The sequence below is a fragment of the Durio zibethinus genome, chromosome 12 (genome assembly GCF_047325235.1).
Source record: "Durio zibethinus cultivar Kanyao isolate XHJ-2024 chromosome 12, ASM4732523v1, whole genome shotgun sequence".
NCBI classification, from domain to species: domain Eukaryota; kingdom Viridiplantae; phylum Streptophyta; class Magnoliopsida; order Malvales; family Malvaceae; genus Durio; species Durio zibethinus.
In genome coordinates, this window is record NC_143173.1 from 18122516 (window position 1) to 18134233 (window position 11718).

General features: G+C 31.2%; 1 pseudogene across 1 annotated transcript; it reads left to right on the forward strand.

The window, feature by feature from the left end:
• The first annotated feature begins 299 nt into the window (after positions 1-299).
• LOC111297690 (dihydrolipoyllysine-residue acetyltransferase component 1 of pyruvate dehydrogenase complex, mitochondrial-like) lies at positions 300-11358 on the forward strand (annotated as a pseudogene). The gene is made up of 19 exons (XR_016326036.1): positions 300-463; positions 1180-1230; positions 1629-1683; positions 1753-1786; positions 3421-3470; positions 3582-3627; positions 3789-3861; positions 4104-4172; positions 4618-4800; positions 4888-4938; positions 5045-5123; positions 6432-6440; positions 7722-7777; positions 7939-8313; positions 9567-9627; positions 9706-9750; positions 9841-9924; positions 10872-10947; positions 11022-11358. The product of XR_016326036.1 is annotated as a dihydrolipoyllysine-residue acetyltransferase component 1 of pyruvate dehydrogenase complex, mitochondrial-like (transcript).
• Positions 11359-11718: the final 360 nt, after the last annotated feature.

Here is an 11718-nt window from a genome sequence, read left to right on the forward strand (position 1 = left end):
AATAATATTTATAAAAAATCTAAAAAAACAGTCTAATAACAAAAAATAGTTTTCATTCACCCATTTAAATAATAAAAAATCTATTTTTTCAAAAAAATTATAAAAATTTTTCATAGACACATTTATTAAAACTCAAATTTGCAAAACTAACAGATATTTTTGTTTAGTCGTAGTCTTGTAGATCGATATGCACTTTGGATCAGCCATTTTCGATCTAAAGAAATGAACTTTTTTTTTCCTTCTTTTAAATCGATTATTCAAGAAATAAACACCCAAAACTTCTTCTTTGATGAAACTGTAAATTAAATAAAATCAAAGATCTTTCTTCTCACACTTTGTTTTTTCTCAGAGCACTTTCAATGGCGCTTTCACGACTCAGAAATCCAATTTTCTCAAGAGCCGCTCCATCTCTCTTTAGAGCTCGTTTTCTCTCTTTCTACGCCTCCCAGATATCACTTTCTCTGTATTTTTTCTCTTTTTTTTTTTTCCCATTTATTTCTATGCTCAGAACTGTTTGTTATCAACTGTATTAGGTACTTGCCACTTGCTGTGATAACCATCAATTTGCATCTTATTTGAATCTTTTTGGATGAAAGTAGTAATTTTGAGAGTTGGCTTTTCTTTGTGATAATTTTAGTTTTGAAATCAAATAGAGAATTGCATTTGAATGTTCTATTTTGTCTTTTGTTGGAGAAAGTAGTGATTTTGAGAGTTGGGTTTGTGAGAATTTTGGTGTGGAAATTAGATGCAGAACTTAATTGCAACGGTGCTTGAAATGAAATTATGTTCTTTGAACGTTACAAGGGTATATAATTATGAAAAAGAAAAAGTTTCCGGTAAATCATTTTCTTTATAAACATGTATATATTTATATATATAATAACTATTATCCTTAGTTCTTACATTGGGCCCTTTTTTTGTTCTATTATGCATTTTTGTCTACTTGCTATGTACTTATTGCTTTCATTTATATACACCTGTACAATGCATTTACAAACAACCTGCCTATATCCCTTTTTTTTCCAAGTGAAAAATAGCAGTTTAGCATTTTAAGTTAGTGATATGAGGTACTTTTCTTGATTATTTATATGTGATGCCCTTTAATTTGTGCTAAGTGTAGGACTTTTACATGAGTTCGTATCATTCTGCTTATGTCCTTTTACCGATTTGCTGCTGCAGCACCACAAATGTTGAAAGCCCTTTCAAGGACTGGAATGGATCTTGCTTAAGGTTTTCTTTGTTGACTTCCTATTTATCAGTAGTAAATTTTGTTACGACTGCTTTACATGATTCATCACTCATTTATGCAACGTTTGTTAATCTTCATGTACCTCTGTTAACACCTTTACTCATTGTCCATGCAATTGTAATAGGACCATTTTTTTTTTCTTGTGTAACACTATTTTAAACCAATAAAATATCAAGGGATAAAACTTTTAAGTGAAGTTTGAGCTTGGTCAGTGTTGTTTTCCCCTTCTTGCTTTTGCAACTCAAAACCAATGCAATTTTGTCTAAATGATGGTGATACATCAAAGTTGACTCAATTTCGTTTATTATGCCTTTATTTGGACAAATGTAGCTGGGTCGCTTACTTTCTGAATCTTACCAGCTTATTCCCCTCATAGCAGGCCAAATTCTTTATCCACCGTAATTGGAATATACATTACTTCATCAATGCTCGAGGTTGGTATTTAATTATAACTTGCACTTTTCTAGGATAAGGTTGGTTTCTGATTTTATGTGATTTTGAAGTTGCAAATTGGAGTTCGGCAATTCTCATCTGCAGGTATATGACATCTTTACTTTTACAGTGTGTTTGGACGAGGAATTTTAAAATTTTGAAGAATTTAAAATGAGGATATTTTAAAATACATCATTTTAAAATGTTAGTATTTGTAATTATTTTGTTTAGATAAATATTTTTAAAGGAAAATTTATTCTGTTGGAATTTGATGAAATAAAAAATAATATAAAAGGAAAAAATACATATATATATATATAAAATGTAATATGGGTATCATTAGATTTATAAAAATGTATAGATATTTTATTAGACTTAAACAAAATGATATTTTGTTTTTTGAGTTTTGTATTTTATGGTGTGCCATGTGCAATAAAGTGATGGGAGATTTGGAGGAATTCTGAAAACCACCCCTTTAGGTGGAGTTTTAAGAGAGAATTTGAGGTGGTAAATTTCCTCTTGAAATTCCTCATAATTTTGAAATTCTCTCTTATATTTACCCAAACTCCAAATGCCTCATCCAAAGACACCATTAAACATTTCCCTCTTCCTAAATGCCCATCTAGTTTTCAAAGTCTTGTCCGAGAGGCTCCGAGTGACTTGCTTACTTTTTCATTCTTTTCTATTTCAAACCGCTAGCAAAGTCAGTATGATCTTATGCTAGGTATCTCGGTCATAAAAAATTTGCCTACTAGAATAGCTTGCCTTTGTTTGATCTCTCTCTCTCTCTCTATATATATATATATATATTATATGTTATATATCCTTTTTCAAATCTACATATTAATTAGAGTCTAATGATAGTACTTATTGGCTGTGGATAAATGTCTTGTAGTAGAGTCATAACATAGCACTAGGCAAATGCTGGGGCATCGGTTTCATGTGTTCATACATACTCAGGAATATTTATCTAGGCAAGGAGCTATTACATTGGTAAACTTCCATGAAATTTTTTGTATCAGTTGAAGTAAGAAACATCTATGTTTTGTTCACATAAACAGTTGTGCTTGTTGAGCAGTAGAAATTCGAAAAGCAAGTTTAACTACAATATTTGGTTTCATGGATACAAGGATTCTTATGTATGGTTCATTATTCTAGATTTACTAGTAGTTATAAATCTGCTTCGTTGAAGAGCACTTAACTGCCTAGCCTCAGTAATATACGTAATGCATGGCCTTAGAATTATTTGGTCCTATTTAGGTTATAGATAGAATTATTTGGTCTTGGTCCTACTTTAGGTTATAGATAGAATTATTTGGTCCTACTTTAGGTTATAGGTAGGTTTTCATGTTTGCCTCAGCTCTGTCTAAGGATTAATACAAGTTACGTAATGCGGAATCAATACATTGTCTTTGTGCAAGACCTATTTGAAAATCTATTTACTTATATTCTTCAGCTTACATATAAAATGTCAGTGCTTCAAATTGGAATGTATCACCTCTTAGTTTCATATGTTAAATAGATTTTGTGGTCTCATAATGCATTAGTGGCTGTTGGGCCTTAAGCTAGCTAAAAAAGTGTGGAGACGGGTTAGAGTAGGTCCCAGATTCGAGTCTACTTATTAAAAGGGTAAATATTTTCTATCATTTTTCTTGGTTGTTAGGTTTTACTTGTTTTCTTTCATTATGATATTTGCCAAAGATTTGTTCCTTGCTTATCACTAAGTTCTGTTATTACAGACCTTCCTGAGCATACCGTCCTGGGGATGCCTGCTTTGTCTCCCACAATGGTAATATATTTTGTGATGTTAAGCCTCATAATATTTGACTATGATATAGACTTTCTCCCTTTATGCCAATAGTGAAGCTTGTGCTGCTTCTTGCATATGTGCGGAGCCAAGGTAACATTGCAAAAATGGAAGAAGAAAGAACGAGATAAGGTGAGTTATATAAGAAACTAATGGAAGCTATAGGTTGTATGGTCTTCGCATCTGAATTTGATGTAAATTAAAAATGGTTGTTCAAAAATAAAAATCTTGTGATAAGGTGCAGTGAATTAATTGATTCATTCTGTCATCCTGATTTATTTCTTGATCATTGATGCTTACCCAACAGATTGAATGTACCATGTCAAATAGAGACAGATAAAGCCACATTCAAGTTTGACAGTCTGGAAGAAGGGTAAACTTTTTTTTTTTTCTTTTGCTTCTTACTGCTTTTATTTTTCAATTTCTATGGTGTCTGATGTTAAATCCTATGGCCTAATTTATTATTAAATTTTGCTCCACATGTGAGATTTTTGGTTTCCTTTTACAACTTTATATTTTTGCATGTGAGCCCTTTATACACTTTTCTTGTGCTGTTACATCTTAATATTGACCAAAGAGCACACATGAATTAGTGAAGTTCATAACCATCTGCAGGTTTTTGGCCAAGATACTATTACCTGAAGGTTCTAAGGATGTGCCTGTGGGCAACCTATTGCAGTAACGGTATTTATTCTTTGGTGCATCCTTTAGTCGCATACTATTGATAGATCTATAAAATTTGATTCTATTTGAATTTTTTCAAGAAGAAAACAGTCTTGCTTAGCATTTGGGGATTCTTACATCCTGATCTAATGAGTATCTGCCCTGCTTACCAATTTTTGCTAGCTATCCACTTCTTTTTATGCTTCTTGGAGTTCAAAAAGGTTTAAAGAATAACAACTATATAAATAAGGACTTATGTTCATAAACTTTGTAAAAAATGGCAACAACATTGTTGGAAAATACCTTCTAATTTCAAACAATAAAATTTCCATCTTATATGGTGAATAACTTTTGATATCTGAATTTTCTTTTTCTTTTTTTTTTTGCTTTTTAAATAATAATTTTTTGTTGAGTACCAACCATGCAATAACCAATTTGTTAAAACTCATTTGGATGGGTTCACAAGGCTGAGGATGAACAAAATACCCAGAAGATCCCTTCTACTTTTGAGGGTGGATCAGAGGTTGAGGAAAAAGCAGCCCATCAGGATGTCAGAAACTCAGAAAAAGAAGAGGAACCAAGTTCTATTACTATCAACGCCTTAGACCTTCCTCCTCACATTGATATTGGAATGCCAGCACTCCAACAATGGTAAGAAAAATTAGGCTAAAATATGAACCTACTTCTCTGACTTTTTTTTCTGCAAAAGCTTATGTTTGCCTTTTCATATTTTATTATATACAATCAGGGTAATATTTTTAAGTGGAGGAAAAAAGAAGGGAACAAGGTTAGTTTTATTACCCCAAGTTATTAAATACTTTAAAATGCTTTCTTTTTCTATTAGAGTGAATAATAAGCTTGTTCACATCAATATGCCTAACTTTGTTGGGCAGATAGAAGTGGGAAATGTTATATGTGAGATTGAGACTGACAAAGCTACTCTCGAATTTGAGAGCCTTGAAGAGGGATAATGTTCTTTCTTGCTTTTGAATTTATTGCTGATAGCACTAAAGTGACATTAATTGATAGTGTAATCTTCGTATCATATCATATAAATCCGTAAATTTATAGTTAGACTTAACAAATTAAAGAGTTGCTATCAATCTTTTTTATCTAAGTGTGATTGATCACCTATAGAATCTATCATCTTAAGGAACTCTTAAACTTGACTAAAAATTCCTAAAATAATAGATTCATGTCTACAAATCAGGATTCGGGAGTTCGATTAGAAAGTTATAGCACCCGCACATGTCCATCCGAAGGATGATACCATATTATTTTAAATTTATCCTGGGGTCTTGGTTATAATGGTTTCAAATTTTATATTAGAAATAATTCTTAAGATTCTTCCATCAATTCGGTAAAATTTCAAAAAATATTTCCTCACCTTAAGAGTATTTAAGGATCCCATTTGTTTCTTTAAAGAGGCTTCGTCATCGGAAAAAGATTTATTTATTATTATTTTTGTCGAAAATATATCTAATTATTCCACCATTTAGGCCTATTTATAAATTTTCTCTTTTGTTTTTAATTTTTTTGTTGGATTTCTAAATTTTTCACCATTCGAGTTAATTTAGAAATATATTTTTTTTTAATTTCTAAATTTTTCACTATTTGGGCATATTTAGAAATTTTATTTTTTTTATTATTTTTGTTGGATTTCTAAATTTTTTCCAATTTGGGTCAATTTAGAAATTTTTTTTAGAAATTTTTAAAATTTTCACTATTTTGGCATATTTAGAAATTTTTTTTTGTTTTCGCAAAAAAAATATTATGACAATTATTTTTTATTGAAATTTAATTTAAATTTTCTACCATTTAGGATAAATTTAAAGAAATTTCTCACTTAAAGATTTTTTAAGAATTTACCATTTGAAATTTTTAAGAATCTAATTATTGGATAATTATCACATATTTTCAACCAAAATTTTATTTTTTAATTTTTTTATTAAAAATAAATATAATTATTGTTATTGAAATTTTATTTAGATTATTCCATTATTTGAGATAAATTTAGATAAAATTCCTCACTTAAAAAGTTTATAAAAATTTATCATTTAAAATTTCTATAAATTCTATCATTAGATAATTAATATTTATTCTCAAAAAAATATTTTATTATTATTTTATTTAATATCAAATAATTAAAACTATAAAACAAAGTGAATAAATAAATAATTATGCATAAAAAATGAATAAACAATCAATTAAAGAATAAAAAAAAATAAGAACAAGTACCAAATAATTAAAGAATTTAATTAAAAAAAAACTAAATATAAGTAAGTAAAAGTACCAAAGTTGACGTAACCTCTAGGATGAAATTCCACCAAAGCAAACCAATGTGCTAGCCTATCAACTCACTTTTCTCTTTATTTCCTTCTCTACCAGACCCCGCAACTCTGATTCTTCATATTCAAACAGAACCAACTTGAACCACGAAAAATTAACACTGTGATTGTTTGGAATTGGTTTCTATCGCAGATGGTAATTCGTGTTCAATGGTTTAGGCATTCTGATCCATAGTGGCACTAGGCTGGCTGTCAGTGAACGTTAGTTGGCAATGGCCAGATGGTGCGCCGTCCTCCCTATTATGCTACACTTCTTTATATTTTCTCTGCTGATTGTGTTTCTGTCCCTGATTTTTTTTGTGTGCTTGTGTGATCTGTATGGATATGTATTTATAAGTTATGAATATGAGAACTCCAATCTAGAAAAGAATTCCAATTTTCTTTGAATTCTAACTTTAAATTCAAATTCAATTTTACAAACCGGTTCCAACAATTTCACATAAACTCAACTATTTATTTTTTCATTTTTTCAGCTTTTCTATTTTTTTATTTTTTATTTTTTATTAGCAAAAATCACAAGTAAACCCTAAGACAGATTGGGTTGTCTATACTTCGGACTAACTTGATTTCTGTAGCTGATCATTTGCCATTATGTCCATTCAAAAGTATGATAAATAGTGTGGTATCAGGCGTAAGTCTTCCAAAATGGTGCTTATAGACTTATTGGATATACACTAAGATGTGAAACACCTTTGGTATTAATATGGATTTACCTTGTTGTTTTCAAGGAAATATTAGCATGATCATATATTTTAGTTAAACTTGACCATGTATTAGACCCTAGTTCTATCAAAGTGAACAACAAATGCAAGGTCTATGTGTCTCTGTGTGTGTGTGTGTGTATATAACATTGATGTGAGGCATAAGCATGAGTTTTCCATAAAGCACATACGTGGATATTATATTTAGTAAGACTAACAGTGAAAAATAGTACTACTAAATAAGATGTCAAATCGAGAGAACCTGGGTGAAAATTTTGGGGGGCTGTATTTACGTGGCTAAATAAGTTGAATCCTATGAAATTGAACAACCAAAGCTGGTGGAACATAGTTCAATCTAGAAGCAAGGGGTTTTTTATGAGTTAATAACAAAAGAGAGGTTTTCTTGGGTTTGAGATTGATCTTGGTTAGCAATTCCTTTCATTTCTATGGTTCATTTCTGTTAATTACATATAAACTTACAGTTGTCTGTTGAAATTGTTGGGTGCAGTTACCTGGCAAAGATACTGGCTCAGAAGGTTCAAAGGATGTGGCTGTGGGGAAACCTATTGCAGTAACAGTAAGTCGCCATTGTATGCTTTTACGTTGACTTATTTCATATCTTGTTGTAAATTACTTGATGCAATTTACCTCTTCATATTTAGTCAAAGGATTTTTTGAAGTCAGGTTAATGGTAGTGACTTGAGGCACATGGGGCACTAATGCTTGTTATTTTGCAAGGTTGAAGATCCAGTTGATATTGAAGCAGTAAAGACCACTACAGTCAAAAAGCGAGAACCAACTCATCATGAATCCGAAAGTAAAGTTAGAGAGCAGAAGTCTGGTACAAAGATCAGTACATCAGCCAAGTTGCTTAGAATATGGATTAGATGCATCATCACTAAAGGCATGAGGTCCTCATGGTACTTTGCTAAAAGGAGATGGTTTGGCTGCAATTAAGTCCGGAAAAGGATCTTCCAAGATATCTTCATCTGAGAAGAAAAAACCATCAACTCAAATCATCCTAAGAAATCTCCTTCAGCGAGGCCTGACTCAAAAGCTCATCCACAGCAATCAGATTCTTTCGAAGACTCGTCCAATACTCAAATTTGCAAGGTATATTTCATTGTTCAGTTATAAGGGAATTAACAAGGCAAGAGACTTTGGCCTTGACCTTTTCTAACTAGGTTATTATTTAAAGATAGGAAGAGCATTATGGACTGGTTTTAATCTTTGTTCCTAAAATAAATGTGCCTTTATATTGCATTGGCCGTCAGATAAAACTTAAAATCTCTAAAGTCCTGTGACTGCAGATGGTTATACCAAATATTGGATAGTGAAAAAATGACCTGTTCATACATTTTAAGTATAGCTTGATATAAAAAATTGAAGCATGCATCAATATAAGAAAGGTAAGATTTATGCGCTAATGACCAAACTGATGATAAAGGCAGATGGTGGTGTTGGAGAATACGGAAATAAAATGATGCAAAGAGCTTTGCCAAAATTAGGAGGTTTATATGAATGCATTTGGCGGAAGTTAGAGGGAGCAACATTCAAAGGACATTGGGTACAAAGTTTGCATGTAATGGTTTGATGAATCAATTGCACTGACAAGTGATTTATTTTAAGTAGAGTTCACCAAAAGGACACAGGCCTTTATGGCTATTGCATTATAGAATCACAGATTATTGATTGAATAGGATTAGTAAGGGGGATTGAGAGCGTTTTCTTTTATTATTTATTTATTTAAAACTTATTTATCATGTGTGACATGTTAGGGTTGGTTTTAAATATGGGCAGTATATCTTCATAAACTTGATATGAATACTTCTGAATTAATAACATGTTAGGGTTGGTTTTATGTAGAGGCACTGGAACTGTGATATAAGTATTTGAACATGCTGGTCTTCCTTTATGTCCCCGTATGCTATTTGCTATACAAAATGTCTGAAGGCTTTTCCTTAATATTTGTAGTTAATTTATTCGTTCAGACAATAGTTGGGTTCATTGAAGAGAATTAAATTTCTAAGCCCAAGGAAAGTCCTATTATTGATTCTTTGTTCTTTTCTAAGCAGTTTGAAGAGAAATGTGTCTCTGTTACTGCTATAAGTTCTTTACAACCTTTGCATTGGTTATACCGTCAAATGTTGTTATTAGTAAGATGTAGTTTAATTCATCTATTTGTCTGATATCTTTGGATTTCTCTTTTCACATGTTTCCATACTAAATTTTGTATTGGAATTTTATTTTGACTGGTCTAAGCCAGTAAATATGTTGTGTTATATGGTTTAGTGAGTGAATGAATGAAAATTCATTCTGTTAAACTCTGGTTCTCTCTTTTTACTGAATTTGTGTTCATTCTGCAGGTTATTGCGAGGAGGCTATTGGAATCAAAACAGACTACGCCACATTTATATTTATCTTCTGGTATGAACTTTATATATTTATATACTGATTTTAGCATCATTTAACTTTTGATCTTAAAGGTATTATTGTGTTCTTCAGATGTTATACTGGATCCTCTTCTTTCGTTTAGGAAGGAGCTTAAAGGTATGGAATAAATTCCTGTATCATCAATTTGATCTTTCACACCTGTAGTTTTACTGACTGCTAATTGTTCTATTCTTTCTCCGTTTGCAGAGAAGCATGATATTAAAGTTTCAGTTAATGACATCGTCATAGAAGCAGTGGCAATTGCTTTGAAAAATGTACCTGAAGCTAATGGTAAGACATAATTTCAACAAAACTGGTCCTTGTAGATTTCTGAGTAAACGTGGTATAGGAGCCAAGCCAACACAATTGGCTATTGAGCTTGACCAATTGTAAAATGTAGTAAAGATTGCTAGAAATGTGGGGTAATATTTATCTCTAGGACTAGATTCCACTCTGTTATGCTGCTTTGAAACATTGGAAATGACATAAATTTTTTAAACTGATGCAACCTCAAAAATGCTTTTATTAGTATTTTTGCATCTCTAGAAAAACTACATTGGGAAGAAAATATTTTGAGTTTTTGATTCTTTTCTACCTTTATTTATTTCTTTTGTGTTGATTCATTGGCTGGATTCTTAGTTGGGGGCGGGTGGGGGCAACACTTTCCCATTCCTTTACCAACCCTACTTGCCTTTTCATATGCTCAAACCAGAACTTCAACCTTCCTTAATGAAGGAAATGCCATAAGATGGTGTGGTCATTTTATTTCTTATACCTCAGTAGTTCAACAATTAATTTGTAGTTGCTGATCTATAAATGGTTTTCAGCTTAATCTGAAAAGAGAGTTCTGGAGAATGTTAATGTTTGTATAAAATATTTATTCACTTTGATAGATCTGAAGCTGAGTATTTACATTATTACCAGGTGGGTCTATGAGCCTCCTCTAACATCCGAACAGGAAAAGACTTATCTTGTTTTTTGTTGATAATATATGGTTGCATCGAAGAAGTTTCAAACAGGAAGAGCACTTAGACTGCTAATTTATCATACGTTTGTGTCGAGTGTACACACTGCGTATAGGAAATTCCAGCATCAGCTTATCAGTAATAAGTGCTATTTTATAAAGTGGAAAATAATTACATTATTCTGTTTTCTTCGATTAAATTTAGCTTTCATACAAAAATGTTGGCTCTTTTGGCTTATTTCTATTAAAAATTTTGCTATTTCAATGACTGCAGCTTATTGGGATGTTGAGAAAAGGGGAAATAATTGTGTGATTCTGTTGACATATCAATTTCAGTTGCTACTGAGAAGGTATGTTTCCAATAAGATGTAGTTCTCGGGCTCTATAGAGCAACGGGTTTCATATTATTTTATTTGGATTGCAGGGTTTAATGATTCCAATTGTAAGAAATGCAGATCAGAAATCCATTTCATCAATCTCCTCAGAGGTACTTTCATTTTTGACCTCTACCCTTTGTTAATTTTAACAACTTTGTTTGGCTCCACTACTCTGTAGTGTAAGTGATATGACTGCGGTTTTAAGCCTAGCAGCCTCGCGTTGGACATAACATAAACTTGAGCTTTCTCAATTTTGGTTACTTTACACCAGATCATTAGGTTTATTGCCTATGTACTCTGCCTTTTAAGCTTGTTTAAATCTCAATTCAGAAAGGTAACGCTAATTATGAGGTTTTTATATTACCTTATTTTGGGTTGATCTTTAGGTTTTGATTTGTGCAAAATTGTTGATATATTTACAGTGAGAAAAAAACAAAAATAAAATCTTGAAAACGTAAATTCTCAAAATGCCAAACCACAAACAAAGAATTTTTTTTTTTATTATATCAAAAAGATAAAATCTTAGTACAAATAAAAAAAGAAAAAGGTCTATTCATAATCAAACTTTTGATATCCCCTCAAACATCTTTAATCACTAGGTTAAAAGTTTGGGGACACAAACAAAGGCTTTGAATATTGATAAAGTTGTTCTAAGTTTGATATTTTTTATCAAATTTTTTGAGTTTGATATTAGATTTAAATAAATATTAAATTTCAAAGGTTTGGATTAGTTCTGCATTTGAT